The sequence below is a fragment of the Mirounga angustirostris genome, unplaced genomic scaffold (genome assembly GCF_029215605.1).
Source record: "Mirounga angustirostris isolate CCGP_5_RB_7025 unplaced genomic scaffold, mMirAng1.0.hap1 SCAF_1, whole genome shotgun sequence".
In the NCBI taxonomy this organism is placed as follows: Eukaryota; Metazoa; Chordata; class Mammalia; order Carnivora; family Phocidae; genus Mirounga; species Mirounga angustirostris.
This window is the reverse complement of record NW_026991709.1, coordinates 93,325,110-93,340,867: the sequence shown is the minus strand read 5'-3', so window position 1 is coordinate 93,340,867 and position 15,758 is coordinate 93,325,110. Positions and strand designations below refer to the sequence as shown.

Below are 15,758 nucleotides of genomic sequence, written 5' to 3'. Positions count from 1 at the left end.
CTTTATAATAAACAACTGTCAGTTTCAAAGTATAGAATAGTTTAAACTTGATTTCTATTTATTTAAAAATTTTATATGTTTTTTTTAAATCACTTTTAATCTCACCTTTTATGTAGTGCCTCTGTATGCTGAGTTCTGTTTGATTGATGAGACATCCTTCTAGTTTCTATTTTTGCCCCACAGGCCCACCTCCAGCTGCTGGTCTCCCCCACCTTTCTATTCTGCCACAGGTTATAGGTCCTCTCTTGGGTCTTTTCTTCCAACTCCACTCCCATCCCCAGCACACACAGGTCAGCTTCCTACTTTAGACAGGGCAGTGGTGGAGCCCACAAGAGAGGACATGTCTTATCAATTAGTTCTCCGAGTTGGAATCAGTTGAGATAGTCTCCTTAGCCCCTCAGTTCACCATTCCCAGTATGAGAATAAACAGGTTCCATGGGCACACCTTTGAAAGGAAGAAATAGAGAGATGAAGACTTCCTACTTGATCTAATCCAGTTTAGGGATGGTGACAAGCAAAGACACAGGGATGAGCACCAATTGTTAGGGGGATACCAATGGACCAAGACTGAAAATACAAGAGGATAAGCTTCCATTCAACGTGGGCAAAAATGGTTCTAAAACCAGACTCTATAGTGAGTTTCAGTGAGGAGATGTGATAATGCCATTGAGAGTCCTACTATTGCCATTTCTTGAGATGTCCTCAGGGACACAGAAAAGAGTCCGGGAGACTGTCAAATGGAGACCAGTTTCTTAATGGGCATTAGTTACAGCATTAGCAGAAAGAATGTAGATATTAAAACACACCACTTTGACTTCACTGGGGAGCCAAATCACAATCAGGAAAAATAATTTCTTATTCTCTGTGCCCAGATCACCACTCTTACAGTAGTGGGGATAAACTTGGCTACAACACACTCTGAGAGAGCGTATTTTACCAGATTGAGACAATCCCCAGTCAGCGTTCTCTGCCATTGCCCTCACTGCACTCTCCTCTGATGTCTGCTGCCTTGCCTTTCTTTTCCACTTGGCCATGAACTCTCTGAGGGCAGGTACCATGTTGAACTCATCTTAGCCCAGTGCCAATACAGTGGCTGGCCCAAGGCAGGCACCCCAGACGTGTTTATTAAATGAAAGATTTGATGGGCAAAAATGAAAGTAGGTAAGATAATTTGTTTTCTAAAGTCTAAATTTTGAATTGGCAGCTGTCTTTGCCACATATAAAGTCATTGTGTTTTTTCTTTTTCTTTTTTTTAAGAGTTGTTTATTTTTATTTTTATTTTTATTTTTTTATTTTTTTTTAAGATTTTATTTATTTATTTGAGAGAGAAAGAATGAGAGAGAGCACATGAGAGGGGGGAGGGTCGGAGGGAGAAGCAGACTCCCTGCAGAGCAGGGAGCCCAATGCGGGACTCGATCCAGGGACTGCAGGATCATGACCTGACCCGAAGGCAGTCGCTCAACCAACTGAGCCACCCAGGCGCCCAAGAGTTGTTGATTTTTAAAATTTTTTTAATTTAAATTCAATTTAGTTAACATATACTGTATTATTAGTTTCAGGGGTAGAATTTAGTGATTTAACAGTTGCATATAACACTCATGCTTATTATATCAAGTGCCCTCCTTAATGCCCATCACCCGGTTACCTCTTCCCCCCACTGCTCTCCCCTCTAGCAACCTTCAGTTTGTTTCCTAGAGTTAAGAGTCTCTTATGGTTTGCCTCCCTTTCTGTTTTCATCTTATTTTATTCCTTTTTAAAGATTTTTTTAAAAAGTAATCTCTACACTCAACATGGGGCTCAAACTCACAACCCGAGATCAAGAATTGCATGTTCTACTGACTGAGCCAGCCAGGTGCCCCTGAATTTAGAGTCATTGCTTTTAAAAAAGTATCCCCTCTTCAATTCAGGAGCAAATTCTCCTTTATTTAGAAAGCCATTTCAAAGAATCTATCAAGCCTAATCCTGGAGCTATTAGTCTTCTGCAGTTTGGAGTTTGAAGGACTTGTGTGAGGCAGGCCTAATTTACAAGAGCTGACCCCATTCATTGGACCAAGTGGCCGGAGGAAGAGGAAAGCCAGCGGGAGCCAGGTAGGAAGATTATTGTATAATGTAACAGGAAACTGTGGAATTAAATCTATACTGGTGAGTGTCAGATGGACAGTCTGTCCAAGGCTTGCATGCCCTTCTCTCCCTCTAGACTATCAGCCTCTTAGGGCAGGAATCGCGTCTTCTCTGCATTTCCAGATCCTGGTGCAGCTGAAGCAGAAACATCTGAAGTTATTTCATGTTTTGAGGCAGACTAGGAATGGGAAAGCCAATACTCAGGAATGATTAGAAAGTGGAGCTCTTTCTCATTTGGCCCTTGTCAGTGGGGGGAGAAGGGAGAGAAAAACTTTTGCTAAACACAACCTGTATGCCAGACACTGTGTATAATATTTTTACATATATTGCAGAAGGCAATTATTTCCAAAATTTTTGAGACTTGATTTGTCCCATATTAACAATATTTCTGAAGCTTGACTATCTTAACTCCAAAGAGCAAAATAATAGAAAAATAATTTTCCAGGCCATAAGAAGTGGTAAAAATTTTTTTTAAAGCATTGTGTTTTCTTTATTTCATATAAATACATCTTGCAAATCAGTTGAAGGATGCAGCATGTATCCAACATTACTTTGCATAGATTAAAAACATCTGGATGTATCTGAAAAAGGGAAAAAAGGAGCATCTTGTTAAAACCCTAAATCTTTACACATGTAAGCATGCACTGAGGTTGTAGGAGTGAGGGCAAATGGATGAGATGTGAGGCACCTGATGCTCAAAAGAGTTTAAATACTGTTAGTTTGCCCCTCCTCAAACATCAAATAGGGACTGGAATCTGGAGAGTTAGGACTCAAATCAAAGTCTGTCTGACTGCAAAAACTATACTACTATACTCTCTTTACTTTACTCTGGGAGATTCATTGATAAGAACAACATGATATTCGAGGAATCACTGAGCAATGGGTAGAGCTTTCAACTCACAAACTGGAGTATACAGATGTCCCTGCTTCATTTGTCTGTAACGCAATAGAATTTATTCGACAAGACCTCATTCTGCCAGAGGTAGAACTCTTAGTCAATCCAGGTTGCCTCTCTCCTGACTTCTCTGGCTCCATCCCAGTCCTGGGATGACTTTGGAGTGCAGGGGGCAGGGGGAGGCACCTGGTTCTTAGTTGTCCACTAGATTTGGGGCCACTAAGCCATCTATCTTGCCCTCAGGTCATGCCCAGCATTCCTGTTTCATGACAAACACCCTTCATGCCTAATGGTTCTCTCTGCTGCTTTTTGTGCCCCATCTGGGCAAATGAGTCTCATTGGGCAGCATGTCTGGGGATTGTCTGGGACCAGTCTCCACTTCTGGGCCATGCTGCAGCTGGGGGACTCTGTGAGGCTCTCTGAGGCCCTGTCTGCCCAGATGTACCAAATAGATATCTCTTCTCTGAGGTATCTCTTCTCATGACCAGCTACATTTGTCATGTACCTGGATAGCAGGCCACAGGTCTCCTCTGCCCTCAGATCCCACCTTCTCATCTGAGGGTTCTGTCTCTTCCACCTGGCTGTACAGTAAGCTCTTTACAGGCAGGGATTTTGTTGAATTCACCTTTGTATTCCAGTGCTTATCATAAAGTCTGGCAGACTAAAAGGCTCTCTATAAATGCTTCTTAAATTAATAATTGTCACCTTCCTAGATGTAAAACTATGTCTACTTTCTCCTGTTGTGTTATGGTCTGTTTTCATAGCTTAGCCAATATTCAATAGGTATATAATAGGGTGGACAGCATAGACTTTAGATCATGAATGTCTTCTTTTAAGGACTGGCTTGTCACAACTTAAAGCAACAACCACATTCGAGGAAGTCAGCTGAGTGTTCCCTAAGGGTAGATTCTAGCAGATTCTGTTGGCATCTCATCCATTTGCCCTCACTCCTACAACCTCAGTGCATGCTAGCAGAATTCCAACTACCAATACTTGCATTCCTGCAAAGCTTGAGGGCTTTCCCCAGCCACAAAAGTCACATTGCCCACCTGTGCCACAGGAAGTGCCAGGGTATTAATGCCCTCCAACAGGGGCTGTCAATCAGTGACTAACAGGATTTGGTCAATAAATATCCCAGGTCCCCTGTCCCTAGGGTCAGATGTCTCTGAGGCAGATGTCTACACCAGCTCCAAGTGATTTTCCCAGGGTACCCAGTGCCAGTACCCATAGTGGTAAGCACCCTTTAGTGGCTTCCTGCTCTTCCTTATCTCACCTTCCCAGTCCTTTACTTCCAGAAAAACTACTTGCACCTGAATCTTTGTTTTGTGGGGCTTCTTGGGCAACCCAACCTAAGAAACAGATTTACTAAGATCCTGAGGTACCTTTATGTTCTGAATATTCTGGATTTTTTTTAAGAAGTGATATATAAAAATAATGGGAAGAGTGTTGAGGGAAGATTGCTGTGGGTTGACTATGAAGAAAATTGCCCAACTTTTCTTGGATAGGGCTTGGAATGGCTTCAGAAGTGTTTCTTGTAGGCATGCATTTCCTGCTGGCTATATGTGAAAATATTGTAATATTTAAATATATAGAGTATATATATATATACACTATATATAAAAATACTATATATTTTTTATATATATCCTCTTTTAATGATATAATCTGACTGTAGGCAAGAATTTTTCATATCAATGTTCAATGAAGTATTTTTTATAATAGCAAGATACAGAAAACAACCTAATTGAGGATCTAGTTAAATAATGATGACAAAATATGGTGTGTCTACTAAATGGAATATTATGCATGGCCTTAAAACATGAAATGCTAATCATATAGACCTGCGTGTTAAAGACAATTTCTTTATCCACTGCTAGGAGTGAGGGCCCTTCTGCTTACAGTTCCTGTAGCCCCTTCATAGGGATGACTTCTGAGAAGAAGGCCCAGAAGAAGGTGGAATCGGAAGGAGAACAGATGTACAGTCTGGCCAAGTGGACAGAACCAATATAAACAGCACAAACTGAGGGAATGGAATGAAAAGGAACTGCATTTGCCGAGCTCTGCTTGCCGCTCCACCTCCTTGGGCTGTATGTGCACCCTTGCCACCAACAGAGAGGTGATTACATGTCTACTAGGTATTGTGTGCTTGCTACATGCCACATACCACCTTAACTATTTTAGAAACATCATTTATAATATTTCCAACAACCTTCTGGGAAAATATCACTATCTCCATTTTTTTCAAATATGGAAAATAAGGATCAAGATGGTGTAAGCAACTAGCGTATGATCACTCAACTGTTACACAGAATTCAAACTCTAGTGTTTCTGTTGCTTAGAAAATGAGGGCTAAGGGAAAATGACCTTTCTTATGTGACGGAGAAGTGATTGCCAAGCTCCAAAATAAGAGTAGGGAGATGTGTAACTGCAGGAACTTAGAAAGAAAGTCCTAATCCATGCTGGGCTGGCTCCTGGTGTGGCCACCTGCAAGGTAACCTTGTTCTCATCTTGTTTCCTTTAATTATGTATTGAGCCGACAGTAGACTTGCCACCGAATATGACACAAAAGCTTGGCCTTTGCCTGCAGTTGAGCCAGTTCTTAGGGCAGCAAATAATCACCAAACAGGAATTCCAGCTCAGAGGTGTGCATCCAGCCATGTGCCAGAGGCATCTGCTCCTGTGGAAGGATGTGTTTTCTGGCTCTAATGAGGTGCAGCAGGTTGGCTGAGTTGGCTCTTCACTGAGTGGAGAGAGTAGATTGTGAACATCTCCTCCCGAGTCTGTTCAGTGATGTCCCAAGTGTAGCTTGATACCATCCATGGTGTGGATATTTGCACCACAGAGATTGGCAAACACTGTAGGAGAAGGCTTCTATCTCAGAGATCCATTGATGACTGGGCCTCTCCCCAAAGGACCAGAGGCCACTCATTAGATACTGCTTTCTGTCTGTCCTGCTGTGGCAAAGATAAGGTGGTAACACCATGTGTAATATCAACTGAGTCGACAAACCGATTGGGATTCTAAGGAGCCCATAAGTATACCTTTTCCCCAACCCAGTTCTGAACCAAATGTAGGTTGGTGAATGTGGTTTAGGTGCAGCAGAATAAGCTTCCTAATACTGTACTCCAGAATCAGGCAGACCTACACAACTGTCACAAGCCACCAGCCTCCCATATGGAGCTCTCCTTCCGAAGAACTTATAGCACTGAGAATCAGAACAGAATCCTTGCTTTCTGTGAGCAGCTGACTCCCTAGAATAAGGATAGAGGAAAAGACTGAGCTCTCTTTGCCTGGTTTCCCTCCCAAAGTTACCAGTAAGAGTAGTCCCTCCTCTCTGGGGGAGGTTTCAAGGAGGGAGCAGGTAGACAGTAGAAGCATTTCTTGCATTGAGTGCCCACCACATGGAGGGAGATATCAGATTAGGGAATAAGCACTGTTCTACGAAAACCTAGAGACAACCAAGTCAGAAAGTGATGAGAAATGTATACTGGATTCTTTTTTTTCAGGTTCATCATTTGTTGTACAAATTGAGTATCACATTGTGAGCTGACATTAGCTTGTCCAGGCATGGGAACTTAACAGATGAGGTACAGACTGTTTAGAGTTCATATGAGGCTTTCACAGCTGGAGATTTTTTAGACCTTAACTAGAAGTATAAAACTATCAAAGCAATGCCTCTGCATGTGGCCAGTACACAATTCATTCTCCTTTTGGGAGTATAAGAGTTGAAATATTTTTTTAATACCAGTGAAATGGAATTGGGCATCAGTTTCTGGACCTGCCATAATTTCAGTCTTGCAGAAGGCACAGATTCTGCAGCCTATGTACCCCTTATCCCAGCCAGAAAAAGCCCTATAAGCTGGATTCTGTGAGTCTCAGTCTGGACACTCTCTGCCTTCCCAGTATTGAGGTTTTAAAAAGTATCAGATTGTCCTGCATCTTGAGGAATATATAGTGGTGTTCTTATCACATGTATACACACACACACACCCTTCTGACTATGACATTGGAGTTGGAGTCTACAAAACAATTGTAATCTATACAAGCTTTTTATATTATTGGTCTTCTCCAACCCTGAGACATCCTGTGTAATCTGGCCAAAGGTGAGAAATTCTTATGGGACTCGTCTGAGAGTAAGCTTTGCTTTCCCCTCTGCTCTGTGGGACCTTTTCCCAGAGGCCTCTGGGATGCCTGGCCTTTACCCTGATACCACTGATTTCCAGTCTCTCCATCAGTTGTGAGTTAACACAGCTTTACAGTGGCTGGTCAGCATGCTACCTGAGGGCTGGCATTCTGTAGTGTGTCTTTACAAAGTTTTCTTTCGTGCATAGTCCCCTGGTTCTCATTTAGCAAATGTGAAAATATTCTGCCCTTATAAACTTGCTTGTGTCCTGCCTGCTAGAGCAGTGTAGGCCAGAGAAGATCTGGACTGGTTTTTGGCTGGTTTCCAGACTTAGCTCTTAGCTCTAGTTCCATTATAGAGATACTGCCCCAGAACTGCGTATCCCCTTGAAACAATGAAAGGGATATAACTCTTTCCATAGACCCTTAGTTTAGTGTGAAAACAATACCTTTTTAATGGTATGCTTTTATATACCCATGCCTATTAGTGCTTTATTATTCAGAATCTTACTAGGTGGTGAAAAAATCTATGATAATTTGCTGTTTGGGATATGAATTTGAATCCTGTGGAATTTCTCTAGTACAAGTTGGGTCATTGGTATCAGCCTCCTTCCACTGGCCTCACAAGTTTCCTTCTGTCACAAAATGATCTAGAATATCTTCTGGGTCTAATTATATTTGGATTATCATTTCTAAAGCTTTGGAGTTTAATTAAAACTGAAATGGGAGTATACTTTATATTTCATTGGTTGGATCCTTTCTGATTGATTGCATTAGATTGTTAATACCTCCAGAAGATTTTCTTATTTTATTGAACATAAGCCTGGACTTTATGGTGAAACTCAGTATTTGCCTGTTCATCTATTCGGTAACTTGTTTATTGAATGCCCACCAAGTACCAGGCTCTGGGCACACTCAAGGAGTGGGATGAAGAAAAGGACATGCTGGTGAATCATTATTGTGTAATGAGCATCACAATGGTGGGTTACTAGAGACAGTGGAAGGATGGGAGAGATGTTGAAGACTGCCTGGGTGCGTCGTGAAGCACGTGAGTCAAACTCGAAGAATGAGGTAGGGTTTTCAAGAAGACACAAAGGGCAAGAGCCTTCCAGACAGAGTGGAAGGCTTAGAGAACATGGAATTAAGAGAAGTAAGAGAAGTCCAGTATCGTTGGAGGCCAAGGGCAAAGGAACCAGGGAGTGAGGCCACCAGTGTGCCAGATCCTGTTCCAACTGCTTTATATTGATTATCTTGCCTAATTCTAACAACACTATGGGGGTGGTGTTCTTAGCCCCATTTAATAGAGGAGGAAACTGAGCCTTAGAGTGGTTACATAACTTGCTCAAGATTACTGACTTTGTGGATGTTAGAGCTGAGACTTGACCACAATTTGGAGATGGCATTACTAATCACCATGCAAAACTGCCTCCCCGATGTTTATCTTCATGCTTCAGCTCACAGACAAACTTTTGGTTTTCGGTCCCATCAAGTAGCTGCCAAAGTCCCTGTTTTTAATGAAGATACTTTTTCCCACAAGGTCAGCAAAGATAGTTGGTGTGTGGAATGCAGCCATTTTACCACATCATCACTCCTCGACTGAAAGAAATGCAGATCAAACCCCATTCTTCTGAACATGACAATTGTATGGCAAAGGAACTTCAAGCTCAAATCTGAGGTTCAATAATTATCACTAATCAAACTGTCGCACCACCAAAACTCAGGCACACCCTTAAAGTAGCTTCCATTTGAGCTGTTTGAGAGTTTGAGCTGTCGAGGGAGTTCTGGAGAGAGCTGTTTGAAACTAGAGGAATGGATGTGTTTATTAAAAAGTGTGAGAAAAACGGGTGTTAGGGCATTCACCACTCTGCTTCCCAGGAGTTTCCACTCTCCTGATACCTGCTCCTGTGCATGAAGGGCCAGCCTGGAGTGATGGAAATGTCGGTGAATGTTCCTGTAGTCTTAGATCTTAACTCTGCTCACTTAAGACCCTGTGGGGGCGCCTGGGTGGCTCAGTCGGTTAAGCATCTGCCTTCGGCTCAGATCATGATCCCAGGGTCCTGGGATAGAGCCCTGCATCGGGCTCCCTGCTCAGCGGGGAGCCTGCTGCTCCCCCTGCCTGTGTGCCTGCACTCTCTCTCTGTCAAATAGATAAATAATGATAAAAAAAATCTTAAAAAAAAAAAGATCCTGTGGGAGTTTGGGCAAGAAACATTCTTGTTTTGATTTCCTTGCCTGCATAGAAGAGTGGTTAAAACTACAGCTTCTGGGGCCAGACTTCCAGAACGGAATGCTCGCTCTGCCTTTCTCCAACCGTGTGCGCTTGGGCAAGACCCAGGGCTGTGTATTGGTTTTCACTGCTGTATATCGGGGATAGAAATAGTACCGACCTTGCGGGTTGTTGGGAGAGTAACTGAGACATGCACAGGGGATCTCAGAATGGTGCTGACAGAGAGAGCACTCTACGTGTTAGCTCTCATTACTACTGTTTTCTTCTAGTTCTGGGCTTCCCTGCTCCATTCAAGGTAAAGCAATCCTTTCTGGAGAAAATCATTCTTCTTTCTCTTTAAATTTTTCTTTCTACTTAAGGAAGGCCAACTTCTGTGTGTACACCTGTGGCATTGCATCGACCTCCGGTCTGGGCATGGCATGTCCGGCACTTTGCTGAGCTCCTCCAGACCAATGGGAATCCATTTTGTTCCAGACAAACAATGGTGACCTTATTTCCTGTTTGCTCTGTGGTGAGAATTATTGTCTCTTTGCTGAAACCAAACATTATGATCTTTGTATAATGAAAAAACAAATGTCGATGAACTTCTTATTTGTTTCTTTCAACGAGGAGAAACTTATTTTAAGTTGGCAAATTCTGCCGGAAATAAATCCTATCGCTATAGAAACCATGCACAATTACCCCTAAAAAGTGGTTGCTATATATGTTCTTTAAATGTACATGCGTGAAGCATTATATTTTAGCACATATTCGACTTTCAGTTCTGTTTCCATAGTGTTAGACGAGAACCCGTCTGCTGACTGCTTCTCTTATTCAGTCTTTTAGGATTCCTTGCTATCTTTGGGATATGAAATTATGTGGTTAGGACCACAAAAATCTTATGATTAGTTCTGGCTATGCTACTTCTGTCCATGTGTCCTGGGGCAGGTTTTCCAATCTTCCTGATCCAAAAAAATTAGACATTCTCTGGACTATAAAAATAAAGATAATGTCTCATAAGATTTGTGTGAAGATCTTCATAGGTACTTAATACTTTCTAAAATGTAAAATAGTTTTGGCTTTCAGAACATCTATCCACTGCATAAATTACATATCCCAAGTAATGTCTGGAGTTCCTAGTTCTTCCTTAGCATTCAGTTATGAGAGGTCGAAGACATGTGAATGTATACAAGATGAATTCAGACCTACCGGGATAAAAACCAGCAACACTCCTTGCTATCTATGTAATTGTGGGCAGGTGACATAACCTCTCTAAGCTTCACTGTCTTCATCTTTAAAATGAAAAAAAAATGTATATCCAGTGTTATCGAATTGATTAGAAAAAAAATCGTGTGTCAAACACAGTTCTTGACAGGTAGTAAGCACTTAAAAATGGTACTTGCTGCTGGAAATAATGATGTTGTGCCCAAGCTGACACCATTAAACAAATTCCAAACTACTCAGCAAGAAAAAACTTGGAACTTGCTCTACTAAAGGGAATACCATTTGCCAGCACCTGCAAATTAACCATTCCTGAAGAACCTTTGTTCACAGATAACAACTACTCATGGATCTGCCACAAATATTTACTGAGCACTACTATGTGCATGGATCAGCAAAGTGAAATGGCTATTTTCTTTCCTTCATTTCCTTTCCTCCCCCTGCCCTCCCCTTTCCTTCCTTTTCCCTCCTTTTTTCCTCCACTCCCTTCCTTCTTTTCTGTCCCTGATTTTAAGGACAATGGAATGCCAGTGGAAGAGCAAATCGTTCATTTAGAACTGGCAAATCTCTCAGACTGTTATGCCAGGAGCCTCATTTGGAACTGAGAGCACTGAGGTAACAACATGGACCTCTGGATGGTTGCTGGGTCTGAATCCTACCTTGAACTTCCTTTATGAGAAGCAGCTGAGCATTTCTTAAGCTTTCTCTAAGGAGAAATGTCTTGCAGGATGAGATGATGCAGTAGAATTAATAATGCCCTCCAGAAAGGATATGTGGAGGATATTTTGAATAATGTTCTTCTTCATAAGGAAATTGGATGAGAATAAATTTTTCCCTGAATAGAGTGAATGCAGAATCCTAGGAACTCAGATACAATGAAGTATCTGCTAAGTGAATAAATTGGCCAGTGAGGAAAAAAGAGGAAGGGTTTGCGAAAGTAAAAGATGGAGAATGAGAAGGAAAGATTACTTAAAGTTCCTAAATACCCCATAGCTGCTTACCTTTTCTTCCTTGAATCACACCTCCTGGCTTTCCTCCCAAAACAACCTTCCTGCACTGCACCTGCTTAGTCAGAATAACACACACACACACACACACACACACACACACACACACTCTCCAGCTCTTAGTCCTCTATGCCTGGAAGCCCCACCACTGAACCTTGAACGAGGACTCGGACTCAGTAGACCGGAATCCCTATACACATCGCTGGTACCATCTCTCCAACATCAGAGACCCAACAATCAACCACAGAGTTCCAACAGAACTTGACTACCTAAATTTGGTTTGCCAGGTAGTTCTTTTTGTGTCCTGGATGATCCCGTTCAGCTGGATTTATGTGAAGATCAAGGCCTTGTGGGGACATCTAGGAGGCTCATCTTCTCAACTCCCACCCATTTCCCAGAAGCCCTCTTCCAGAGTTGTTTCATGAACTTGGTCTGCTGAACTCAAGGGAAGAGGTGTTCAGGTAACAGCTCCAGGTACGGAATGTGCCAAAGGAGTAGGTTTTTAAATTGGAGTGAGCCAGGATAGAGCTAAGATATAAGCCAGGGGGTCAAAAATGGTAGAGCCAAGCACCAGACAACCTAGAGCCAGATGGGATGTCAGAGCTGGTGGTCAAAGAGAGCTGAAGAGAAAGGAGGGGGCTGGTATCAAGCCCAGACAATGTCAAACTTGGGCAAACCACCTTAAAAGTGGGAGAAAACACAAAATTCTTTTCCCAGTTTGTTCATTTATTTGTTTTAAAATCTATGAGTCTATGAACTAAAGCAGAATTTACCTCAACCTGAAAACATTTTATTTTTTTTCCTGGAGTCAGAATCTTTGATTAGTTACCTTAGGTGTGGTCAGGCCAGATCCTGGGTATTCAGATGGTGAGACAGTGTAGCCTAGCAGGTAAAGGGTGGTCTGGGTCTCACTCAGACCTAGATTTGAGTGCTAATTCAGCCATTTGCTGCTGTGTCAACTTTGGCAAGTCACTTAACTAACTGCTCCAGATCTCAGTATCTTTATTTTAAAGATGGGTATTCAGAGGATGGTTGTGAGGCTCAAATGAGATGAGATGAATGACACATCTGAAATATGTGATGTTCTCAATATGTGGTAGCTGCTTATGGGTGTTGTTGAAATCTATGGCATCTCACAGACCCCAACAGAGATCTCTCTGTGAATTGCTTCTCCTGCCTTTGGAAGGGATTCAAGGAAAGGGTGAGCAACCTTTAGTTCACACTCATTACTCTGAGCCAGGGGCATTTCATGGAGCTGGGAATTAAAGTATCTGCCATGGCTTTGTAGGAGTGGCAGGTGGCCCTGCTTCCTATAACTGTGCCTCAGGAACAACGGGAGTGGCAAAGTGAACTGCATCAGAGGCTCCCAGTTTGTGGAGAGCTGTAGCCCCATTTTTTGTTTTGTTTTGTTTTTTCTTGCCCTTTGCTTTTTCCTTTTAGACACACAGGTGCCCGGCTGTCTGCTTAGAGTTTGAGGAGCAACAGTGTATTCTGTAATAATGAAATCCAGCCATTTCTCTCTGCCCACAGTGGAAATCTTAATCTCAAGTATAACACTCTGAAATGGCTGTGCTCCCATTTCAAATCCTTTTTGTACTAGATAACTTCCTGGTTCATTATTGTCTATCTGCTGAATGAAATGAAAGGAAACACTCTTAAATCATGTCTTTGGGATCTTCTTATGGAATGGAATTCTTTTAGACCCATAGAACCAAATAAACAAACCACTACAACCAAAAACCAGCAAAAAAGAAAAGTAAGGGCTTTAGACTCATTAGCAGGCCATGATCAGATCTGTAGCAGGCTGGACAAAATGGTAAGAAATGAATGCAGAAGATAATTGGCATAATGGGACCTTCCTGTGTGATAGGTGATGGGCCCTCAAGAGCTGATGAGACTCCACTCAAGGCTCGGGTATAAGGGGCATCGAGCTGGGGCAGTTTCCTATTCCAAACAGGCAGCATTAACCACCAGACCTCAGACACCAAGAAGCTGCATCTACTTATTCATGTGTGTTCTTGATGCTGGTAGTTTGCTGGTCTGTTAAAGAGTGCTTTCTACGAATATTAGTTGTCCTTCTAGTCCAACCTTCTAATCCCATTCCAACCTTCACAAACTGGCCACGCTCAGTACAAGAAAGACCTGGGTTGATATTCTGACTCTGCCATTTCATGATCTGTGATCATGGGCAAGTTATTTAACCTTTTAAGAGTTTTCTCATCTGTAAAGCAACACACATTTCAAAGAGTTTTTCTGAACATTTGAATGACATGACACAAAGGAAGTGTGTAGAACACCCAAACAAGTAGATGCTCAGTAAAGGTCAATATTTTCCCACCTCTTCCACAGGAAATCAGCTGGCATGGCCCTGAGCCTCATCTATAAATTGACACTACCTGCATTGTTGATTCTAAGATACCCTTTTGCACTTTAACATGTTATAATTGGCAGCATCTACAGTCTTGGATAGCCAGAGGGCAGGTGTGACATGGCCAACTGTGTCCACAGACCACTTTGAGGAGTGTCTCAAATGTAGGTATCATATAACTCCATCCCTAGGCCATACTGTTAGGAGCAGAGCAAGAGCCAGAGCTCAGCTCTACAGACATGTTCTGTGAACGGTGACTGACCTTCTAGAAGTTTCCCTGGCTTGAGACCCTTGAGACAAGAAGACTCAGCCAATAGTAGGACAGAGAGGAAGCCAGGAGAGCCACAGAAAGAGACAGCAGAAACCACCTGACTGTAGAAGCCAAAAGCAAAGTAACAGAACCTCAGAAACAAAGTAGCAAAGGAATAAGAAAGCAGGAAAGATGCAAAGATGGAGGCCATCTGAAATAGCCCCATTTTCCTCCAGTCCAACCTAAAGCTGGGATTCACTGTCATGCATTCCTCAATTTTGCATTACTTACGAGATTTTTTACAAGGAAATAAATATACTTCTTAGCTAGCTCTTTATAATTTTCTTTTCAACTGAGTCAGTGGTCTTTCTTCTTAAAGCATCTTTTTTAAAAACCTATAGAGACTAGGCTTATAGCCAATTATAATACCTAGGGCAATTAAATAAAATAATCAAAACATTTTCATATCTGCAATTCACAATAGCCACAAAGACACTGTGCAGATTGCATTTAATTCTCAGCAAATTGTCTTAGGCAACGATTCTCTTGCTTATGAATTTTGGGAAATGGTTATTTCCCTTAATGTATTGCATATTTACTATAATTAAAAGCAGATACATTTTGTTCTCAGTTTAAGTTTCCAAAAGCACAGTCTGTATTATGTTGATGCTACATTTAACGTTTGCAACACATTTATAACTAAATCTATGTATACTTTGTATATATAACTCTACATTTTCAATATAATTATACATGTGTATGCATATGATGCATATGCATCTGAATATAAGAGGGAAGGGAGAAACCCACTGAATAGTACCCTGTGACAGGCTTTGAGCTAGATATTTTATATTTATTATTTTAGTATTCACAAAAGTTGTAGGAGATAGATTTACCTTTTATAGCAACTTTGGTCATTTTCTTGATTTCTGGAAAATTGCTTTCCAGGTCTTTTAGATGCCATTTCTAAGGGACAAAAAGGTTGGTGTCAGATTCTTAAAGTTGGTATCATCCTTTGCAGCTGCGCCCTAACTGGCTAGGAAGTAAGTAAACAGGCCAGTGGAGACATCTTTGAGTCATTGTAATGATTTGCTTAATTCTAAACAGAACTAAATTGGAACCAATTACCTGGAGAAGGAAGGTACAATATATCATTATCAACTCCTGGCATCATTCAGTTACCTATTTCCTTTATAATTAGATACTTTCAATGTGTGTTTTTTGAGACTTTAAGTAGGTCTGCTTTTTCTAATCAATTTAGGTGTTCTTTACACAGGGACACATAATAATAAAAGATGTGCTAAGTTTTGTCAGGATGGGAGGTAGTTAAGACATACATAGGAGCATAATATGTATTTCCTACCTTCAGGAAACTTTAGTCAGGCTGGAAATATATAACCATGAAGGGAAATGGCTATTAAGTTAAGGCAGCCTTTGATATGGTATATGAAGGCTTAAAGCAATAAATAAGTCCTGTGAACATACAGAGGAATGAAAATGTATCTATCAGGGGCCTGGTAGGAAGCAAATGTCAAATTCAAATTGGGAATTAGAGGAGACTTTAATTT

General features: G+C 41.5%; 1 pseudogene; it reads right to left on the bottom strand.

The window, feature by feature from the left end:
* Positions 1-6,614: 6,614 nt before the first annotated feature.
* On the bottom strand, positions 6,615-6,801 carry LOC123862891 (ATP synthase membrane subunit K, mitochondrial-like; annotated as a pseudogene).
* Between the last annotated feature and the right edge of the window lie 8,957 nt (positions 6,802-15,758).